The sequence below is a fragment of the Tupaia chinensis genome, unplaced genomic scaffold (genome assembly GCF_000334495.1).
Source record: "Tupaia chinensis unplaced genomic scaffold, TupChi_1.0 Scaffold000489_1, whole genome shotgun sequence".
Taxonomy (NCBI): Eukaryota; Metazoa; Chordata; class Mammalia; order Scandentia; family Tupaiidae; genus Tupaia; species Tupaia belangeri.
In genome coordinates, this window is record NW_006160001.1 from 534,730 (window position 1) to 544,927 (window position 10,198).

Below are 10,198 nucleotides of genomic sequence, written 5' to 3' on the forward strand. Positions count from 1 at the left end.
TTCGCTCCTCTGACAAAAAAAAAAAAAAAAAAAAAAAGGTGGTATTTTCAGCAAGGAATAGGCAAGTTTACACGCCACTTAGAAATAGTATTAACTTAGTCATCATTGCTAATTTACCCGACTGAAGGGAACATGTCTTAGCCTCTGATCCATAAGCACCATGTGGCTGTACAGACTTAGAACATGGAAGGGGAAAAGGTTTACTTTACCAGGCATTTCCTGTCTTGAAACAGTTGATACAGGGCTTCAAAAGTTAAGTTAGAGGTCGCATCAATTTAAATATCTTAATAAAACTCTACCTAAAAGATATTTTACACCCAAAGAAATCTAGGAAAAGTACTGCACTGTTTTATTTTGTTTTAAGATTTCAGGTTAGTAAATGAAATTCCAAAGGTTGCAGAGTTTAGACATTATCAGGGTATTTACTACAAGGAATGAACACCACCAGAGACTCTCAGTGTCACAGAAAGACACTGGTCATGTAGTTTGTTCAGAGACAATTACATTACTTGTAAATTCTTAGAGCCAATGGCTACTGATTATGCTCCTTTTATGTGTTACTGAATATAAATAAGAATGATTGTCCTAGGATTTTCTGAATGCATTGTAGAGAACTTAGCAGAAGTGATGCCACCCATTCTTCTGGCAGAAGAGGAAAAATTGCCTGCCGTGTGCTCTCAGTGCTGCAGACCTTACCTCTGCCCATGCTCTGCTTCCTAGTCACATTCTTGAGGGAGCTAGGAAGCAGGGAGGAGGGCTGAGCTGTTCAAGCTCTCTGACCACCTTTGGGAAAAGAGGTTCATTGAGGGAAGAGCTGGAGGAGGTTGGGAATACCAGTGTCCACACCTACCTTGGAATGAAGTGGTCACTCTATAGATGCTGCACTTACTGCCAATTTCTAGGCTCTGACAATACTGTTGAGTAGAACTTTCTACCATGATGCCACTGGTCACCTGTGGCTATTGAACACTTGAAATATATGACTGAAGGCCTGATTTTTTTTTTAAGAAAGATTTACTATAGGGTGAATGCATTCACCAGAGAGATAGAGAGACAGAAAGTGAGAAAACACCCTCCTAGGGGGTATGACCATGCTACAATCTCGTCTCTGTTTTAGGGATTTTGTGCACATATGCACACAAGTCTGACGTGAGCTTTACGCCGCCATGTTCAGGACTCAAACAGTGGTCGACTATGTGGGAATACAGTGACATAACCGTTACACCTTCTGCTGGTCCCAAAGGACTGAAGTTTTAATTCAATTTATTTATTTATTTATTTTCTTTTTGGAGAGGTTTTTTGCTATAGGGCGTTGTGCGCTCACCAGACAGACAGAGAGAGACAGAGAGACAGAAAGCGAAAAATCACCCCCCAAGGGGGACGACCACACCACAATCCCTTCTCCTCCATTCTCCTCTTGGGATCTTGGGCACGCATGCACATGCGCCCAGTGTGAGTTTTAAGCCACCGGGTCCAGGATGCAAACCGCGGTCGACTACATGGGAGTCCAGCGATATAGCCATTACACTAACTGCTGGTCCCAATTCAATTTAATTCTAAAGGTAAATAGTCATACCTGGCTAGTGGCTACCCTATTGAGAAGTGCCTTTTCATAATACCTTGACATCAAAACAATGATAACCCAAACTTATTAAATATCATATAAGTAGAAACATAGCAGTTTACATTAAAAACATAAGTGAGATGACAATATTTGTAAAATACTTTGGGTAATGATGTGAAATGATTAAAGTCTTGCCAAATAGAGACATTTTCAGGAACCAATCTCAAATATGAATTCATTAATTATTTACTAAGAGATCATTAGCAGAATACAGTGGAATATGTGTGCAGAATGCAAATATGAGGAACTTTCTGCTCTTAATAAACTCTAATCTATTGGGAGGAAGAGGTGAATAAAGAGACATTTTAAATATACTGCGGTAAGTGCCTGGATAAAGGAATGAACGGCAGCTAAAGCCGCACAAGTGACTTTCATGATGTATGATGTTCCAGTCATCCACTGTATAATTGTTAACACTTTGGACATATATTATTATGCAAGAGCTTTAGTTGCCATGAGGGATACAAATATAGACAAAATAATATCTGCCTTCAAAAGGTTTCCACTCCAAATGTCTGCCGTAACTAATCCATTGTCCTCCCCCAAATAGAGAGATCTGTTTTGATAATAGCAACCTAAGGTCCTATTAATTCTTAGCTCTAAATGAAACTAACATCAGTTGCTGGGTCCTTGTTCTTAGGCATATACTGTGTTAAAGAACAGAGCAGTATTGCTCCAGCCTTAAGTCTTCTTTGGCTTCAGCTTGGCTTGACAACTATTGTGTTGGTCCTGTATTAGATCTTTTGTATTATATACCTGCTCAGGCGTAAAATGTCAAACAGGAGGTTAAGAGTGAGGAGGATGTAATGAACACTATGTCTAACTAATGGTTTGGTGGTCCATGACCTGCCCCTGGCTCACCTTTCTGTCTTGATCTGTAGCCCATACATGATGACACTTGTCTTAGTCTGGCTGTTATAACTATATCATAGACTGGATGGCTTAGACAATAAGCATGCATTTCTCACAGTCTGAAGGCTATGAAGTTGTTGGGTTCTGGTGAAGGCCTCTTGCTAGTTTCCTCATATGACAGAACGAGAGAGAGATTGGGTTTCTTCATCCTCCTGTAAAGACATCAGTTCCATCATGGAGATGCTACCTCCGTGGCCTCATTCAAACCGGAATACCTTCCCCAAACCCCACCATTACATTAGGGATCAAGGATTCAACATATGAATTGTGGGAGGACACAAAAATTCAGTCCATAATAATGTTTAATCTCATTTTCTAGTTTCAGTTTTCTGTCTCAGGGTCTTTTCTGAAGCTTTAATGAGCATGTGGCCATGAACATATTAATGCTCCACGGGGCTATCCTTAGAAAATTGGGGCTAGAAACCAATGTGTCAATACACCAGTATCAACCCTTTGGATAGATATTTCTGAGAAATACTATGTACACTTTTAAAAGGTCCTAGAAGATTTAAAAAAAAAAACAAAACACAAACCAAAACAAACCTGAAAAAGACTCCGCTTACGTATTGCAGAACTCTTGACAATGCATCCTTACCTTTGTTGTCCTTCCCTTCCTGTCTCACTCTTTCTGATCCCTCACTCCTACTTTGTGAGGTTACTCCCCAAATTAGCTATCTGCACCCAAGTCCTTTCTGGTAGGTAGTTTAAATATTGGGTAACAGTTAAATTGTGTGTGTATGTGTGTGTGTGTGTGTGTGTGTGTGTGTGTGTGTGTGATATATACTTAGAATGACTTGTTAAGAATATATCATTTGGGGCCATCAGTTGGCATAGTGATTAAGGACCCTGAACTCCAAAATGGCTGACAACAGTTCAAGTCCCGGACCCGGCAGCTTACTTTCTCTCTCTCTCTCTCTCTTACTGTCCCTCTCTGGTCAAATTAAAAATCATAAATTAATTGATATATATATATATATATATACACACACACACATACATACATATATGTGTGTGTGTATATATATATAATTTTATATCTATCTATCTATCTATATATATATATAATTTGTGACTCTCAGAAGATGTTCTGAATGTTTTTATTCTTCGGTGTTCTAGGATATTCCCTCTGTCATCCCCACTAAGTGCATTGTATTTTTTAAAAAGTGAAATCTCCCTCATTGGGTATGCCCTCTATCTGGGTTGGTAACATTCTAAGCTCTATCTAGCTTTTGCCATTGGAAATCAAAGAAAATGTGTTAAATGGTATTTACCTCATTTATTCATGAGAAGAACTGATGATAATGGAAAATAATAAAAATTCACCTTTTGATTTTTTCATAAAACACTTTCATGCTTTCATTTTGAAAGGCATGACAGTTTTCTTCCTTTTTCCTTTTATCCATTTTTGACACTATCGTAGTACTTTTTGTAGCTATTATGGTTTTTCAGTGATTATAATAAGTGTTTTTAAGATTTTTATTGACTTTTGCACTTTTAATAGATGACCATATTTCTACTTACAGGTAGCAACATACTTGTCTTGTTTCAAAAAACCTAGCACAGGCCTGCTTTGTTCTTTCTACATTAATATTCCACTTGCTTTTGAACAGATAAAGACATTAATCAAGGTTAATAAAGGGTTCTAGCTTTCCGGGGATAATGAGAAGTGCCGCAATCCCTTCTCCTCCATTCTCCTCTCAGGATCTTGGGCACGCATGCACACACGCCTGGCGTGAGTTTAAGCCACTGGGTCCGGGACTTGAACCACGGTCGGCTACGTGGGAGTCCAGCGACATAGCTATTACGCTAACTGCTGGTCCCAAAACTAAGACATTTTTTATGGGCAAAGTTAAGAGTTATCACTGAAACAAAAATGATGAGGATAACTGGAAGACTTAAGGACTACTTTAAATCAGCAGTGCACAGATACATAAATTTTATATGTATTTCAAATAACAAATAATCCACACACCTTTACTTCCTCTTCAAAGGCCATTATTCACTGAACTCCTTCATGGATGATAGCCTTTTAGCCAGTCTGTTCAGTTACAGCAAGTGTTTTACCCACTAACAATTGAAAAAGGTACTTTATGCTTATTTTTTCCCCATTAGTTTATTCATTCTAATTTTCAGAAATAGAGTAGCTTTTTAAAATGAATGTAGTTGGGCTAGCAGATGGTGAAGTGGTTAAGGTTTGCTGGATCCCACATTAACAAATGCAGGTTTACGTCCAGGACCCAGAGGCGTAGAAAACATGCTGAGCACATGTGCATGTATTCCCAAAATCCTGAAAGGAGAGAGAGAAGAGAGGATTGTAGCATGACTGTCCCCCATGGGGAATGCTTTTTCACTTTCTCTCCCTGGCCCTGTCTCTGACTCTTTCATGCAAACACATGTGTTCTTAAGCTAATTAAAAAATTAAAAATTCGTATAGTGAAAATTTTCTGAAAATTCACCAAGAACTCTTTCTTAGTAAAACATTTTGATATGAAATTGAAGGAAAAATCAAAGAAAAGGGACCAACAGATGACATAATGGTTATGTAAAAAGGGACCAACAAATGACATAATGGTTATGTCATTGGATTCCCATGTACTTGATCATGGTTAGAGTCCCAAACCCACCAGTAAAACTGACACTAGGTGTATGATTGGTATTTGAATATTTAGTTGAACTGTAAGTATTTATCTGTTATAGATATCATAATTAGTAATGTATTTGATGAGTTTCTGTTTTAAGAAATAAACTTCACCAAAATTGGCAGCTTGAAAAAAAAATGTTTATTATCTCACAGTGTCTATGGGTCAGGAATTTGAACATTGGTTAGCTGGTTCCTTCAAGAAGTCTTACGAGGTTGTAGTCAAGCCTATTGTCATCTCTCAGTTAGACTGAAGGAAATCTGTCCCCAGCTTACTCACACTTGGTCCTCTCCACAGGGATACCGTATAAGATAGGTGGCTTCTTCCAGGGTGAGCCATCTAAAAAGAACAGAGGAAACACACCTAGAGAGAGTGAAAGGGAACCCAAGATAGAAGCTGCAATCTTTTTATAACCTAGCTAAGGAAATTCCCATCAGGTGTGTTGTATGCTAATACTTAGAAGTTAGTCATTCTGTCCAGCCCACACTTAAAGGCATGAAAAGCAGGAGGCAGAATTATTGTAAGAAGGTCATCTAAATGGATTCGTGTTTCATCTGTTATCAGCTTACAAATAATCTGTCTCTCATACACACACACTTTTAAAAAATATTTAATTTTATTTATTATTGCTATTAATTTTAAATTTGCTATAGGGCACATGCACTCATCAGAGAGAAAGAGAGAGAGAGAGAGAGAGAGAGAGAGAGAGAGAAAAGGTGAGAAAGCAAGCCACCAGGTCTGGGATTTGAACTGTTGTCAGTCATGTGGGAGTCTAGCACCTTAACTACCATGCCACCTGCTGGCCTCTCCACACCACTTTGAAATACACATAAATAACTATCTAGAAACTACATGATTTATATTTACACATATCTAATAATGTAAGATCAACTATTAATATTTTAATGTTATCGATAGTTTGCATAGATCTGAATAATTCAGATTTCATTGCTCATCAGCAAATTATCATTTTGTCTGGCTAAATGGAACACATCTCTTGTGTTTTTGGTAACTTTTATGAATAACACAGCCTGGGAAGAAATTGCTAGAACTCTCAGACTCTTGATTTATTGCCTGTTTTTCTAACTATATTAGGGAAAGCTAGAATAACACGTCTTGATAATAGTGTCTTATGGAAAGCCATCAGCCTATAATGTGACCATTTTTATATGTGAAAATAACAACTATTTAGGCAAATTCAAAATGTATCTTATTTCTAGCCTCCTCATTAAAAAGAAGCATCAAGAGAGCTGGTGTGGTGTTTGGGGAAAGACAGAGTAGAGGGTGGAGGTACTTGTTAACAGTTAACTTGTGCAGTAGTTGCACTGATGTGCCACTGGGAGATAGTCAGACTGCCCATAGGAAACAGGAAAACAAGGTAAGCTGTGATCCTTCAGAATGTGGATAATAGTTTTAAGACATAGTCTGGGGTCCAGCAGATGACATAGTCATTAAGGCACTAGACTCCCACATGGCTGTCTGTAGTTTGAATCCTGGACCTGGTAGCTTGAACATCATATTGGGTACATGTTCGTGCATGTCCTTTAAAATCTCAGGAGGAGAAGTGATGTGATGTGACCATACACCTGAGGGTTGATTTCTCATTTTCTCTCTCAGTGTCTCTCTCTGTCTTGTTACAGATAGCACCCCCACCCTATGATGTAAGTTTTTTTTTTTTTTTTTTTTACTTTTTTTTTTGTAGAGGTTTTTGCTATAGGGCATGTGCGCTTGCCAGACAGAGAGAGACAGAGAGACAGAAAGTGAGAAACGACCCTCCCTGCCGGGGTGATAGCCATGCCACAATCCCTTCTCCTCCATTCTCCTCTTGGGATCTTGGGCATGCATGCACACGCGCCCGACGTGAGTTTTAAGCCACCAGGTTTGAGACGCGAACTGCGGTCGACTACAAGGGAGTTCAATGACATAGCCATTACGCTAACTGCTGGCCCCTATAAATTTTTTAAAAATGACATTCTAATTCATAGTCTGAATTCTTTTTTGTTTTGTTTTGTTTTGTTTTGTTTTGTTTTTGGTAGAGGTTTTTGCTATAGGGCACGTATGCTCGCCAGAGAGACAGAGAGAGACAGAGAGATAGAAAGCTAGAAGTCACCTCCCAGGGGGGATGGCCACACTGCAGTCCCTTCTCCTCCATTCTCTCAGGATCTTGGACCTACACGCACCTGGTGTGAGTTTAAGCCACTGGGTCTGGGACTCGAACCGCAGTCGGCTACATGGGAGTTCAGTGACATAGCCATTACGCTAACTGCTGGTCCCATAGTCTGAATTCTTGATGACAGAAATTCACAAAAGTCCCTTGGGGTTCTAGGCAACTGCAGAAATTCTGAAAGAGATTTATATAATAGCTCCAAATTGAGCAAGCATTTGTAATAGTATGTTAGGCAGAATAATGGTCTTCCAAAGATGTCCAGACCTTAATTCAAGAAACCTATGAATGTCACCTAACACAACAACAGCAACAAAAAGCCTATGAATGTTATTTAACATACCAAAAAGAACATTACAAGTCTAATTAGAATAGAGATATTATCTTGCATTATTAAAGTGACCCAATCTGATAATATAATTCCTTAAAAGTAGAGAACACTCTTCTCGGGTGGCAGGAAACAGTTGTGGCAGAAAGAGAAATAAGAGAGTTTACAAAGATAAGAAGGATTTAGTGTGTTGTTACTGGCTCTGAGATACAAGGGTGTATGCGCAAGAACTGAAGAGAGGTCTCTAAAAGCTGGGAGGTGACCCTGAATGGATAGCCCATTAAAAAATGAGACCAGATGACATAGTAGTTATGTCACTGGACTTCCACCTAACTGACCATGGTTTGAGTCCTGGACCTGGTGGCCTCAAAATCCTGCCAGGCACATGTGCGCGCATGCCCAAGATCCCAGGAGAATGGAGAAGGGGTTGCGGCATGGCGATCCCCCTTGGGGATGATTTCTCACTTTTTCTCTCTTTCTCTCTCTCTCTCTCTGTCTGGTGAGCACACATACCCTATATCAAAAATCGCTCTCTTGAAAAAAACAAAAAAGAAAGAAATGAGACCTCAGTCATAAAATGGCAAAGAATTGAGTTCTGCAAACAAGCTCAATGAGCCTGAAGCAGATACTTTCAGGGAAGCCCCAGTACGGGACTCAGCCCTTCTAACACCTTGACTTTCTTGTTGAAATCTTTGTTGGACTTCTAATCTAAGAACTGTGAAATAAGAAATGAATATTCTATGTTGCTAAGCTTGTGGTAATTTGTCATGGCAACAATTTGAAAACTAATACAATGCATGAGATATAAATCTCTTGCGTTATTTATTTATTTATTTTTTAAAGGAGTATATGCAGGAAGGGGACAAGTATTTGGTTAAGGGCGGTGGGTGGAATTTGCCTTGAGAAACTGATATTTGAAGGGAGTAGAAAATCCTGTGTGTCCACAAGGTTGTATCAACTTAAGCATGCAGTGCACATAGGAAGGAGCAGAAGGGAGGGCCACAGAGGACACTAGCTCATCTTCCTTGAAGTGCAAGGCCAATTTTTCCAAAACGAACAGGCTGCCCAGCTGAATCTGGTTTATACTGGCCCCTTGCCTTTTCATTTGACTTGAGAGAATTTCCACCCAGCCCAGCCCAGCCCAAAGGCCCTTACATGGCTATTGAGAGCAGCTGGAAAGGGGATGGGAAGAAGAAAGGGCTGACATTTAGGTAATAAAAGAGGGTAGGAATAGAAGGCAATAAACTAAACAAGAATAAACGTCATCAATTAACACCCACAAAGGCAGGGGTCACAGCATGAAAATGGACTCATCACAGAATATAAATCATGAGCCAGGCAGAAAACATTCAATGAAACCAAGTCAAAATAAGAAAGCCCCACCCTCTATTAAAGCAACAGGTACTTCATATTAGTGATGTAACAGATTCCTTAACAAAATGACCATTGTTTTCTATCAGTGTGCTTTATATTCAGCAGTGTACATTGGCGAAGAAAAATAACAAATCCATCAGATTCAGTTTAGACTGCAATTTGTCACATGTGGAAGGAACCTTGAAGTCTCTATTGCAACAGTCCTACAGTTGCACAAATGGCCAAACATTGCTTATGCTTAAAATGGTTTTCCAGAAAACTTAGCTGACTTTTTTCCTATGAATGCCACAAATCTTATAGCAATCATATTGTTTCAATAGGCCACTAAGATGCTCAGAGCAAAATATCAAGCTGTCAATGAGACTTTGTGGTTCTCTCCCTGGTGTTTTCTTGTTTTCCTGCCATCGTTTCTCTTTGGTACTGATTTCTTCATCGATTTCTTTTTTTTATCTGTTCTTTTGCATTTTGTGCATTCAGATAACAATTTAAAATCCTTTTATAAATAAGAATAAAAAACAATAAAGGAGAAATAGAAAAGAGTGAACGAAAAATACACAAATAATTATTTTCTTCAGCAGATAGCTAGGTACAGCCTTAAGGCGTACAGTTATAACTGTAACAGGAAAAAGTTCAGGTGAATGAGTTCCTTGATGCACCACCATTTGTATAATGTTAAGCATCATTGACTCATTTGGAAATTTCAGCTATGGCATTTCTGCTCTTTTGGGTAACAAAATTCTTGTTAGTCTATCTAGTGGAAAGTCTTGACAAAGCAGTTGCCTTTATTGGCTTCTTTTCCAGGTTCTTTTGTGTTTTGAAAATGCTCTAAGCTCTGTAGCAAATCAGACATATCAGACACTGCACAAATATTTATGCGTTGAAATGGCTACTTTCTATATTTCTGAAATTAGCAGAAATAGCAATGGGTAGCACAAGAGAAAAAAGTAGCAATTACCTTTCTTTTGTAGCATTTTATAGCCTAAGAATATTGTAAAGTACAATATTTAATCCAAATATGCTGAGAATGAGGTTCACTTAACAACTTATAAATCTTGTTCACTGACAATAAAATTTCTAGCCAAATGTTTTATGTTTTAAATTCAAATATTCATGTTTTTGTTTTCCTTTTTTTTCACATCTATGCATTTACACTCTTT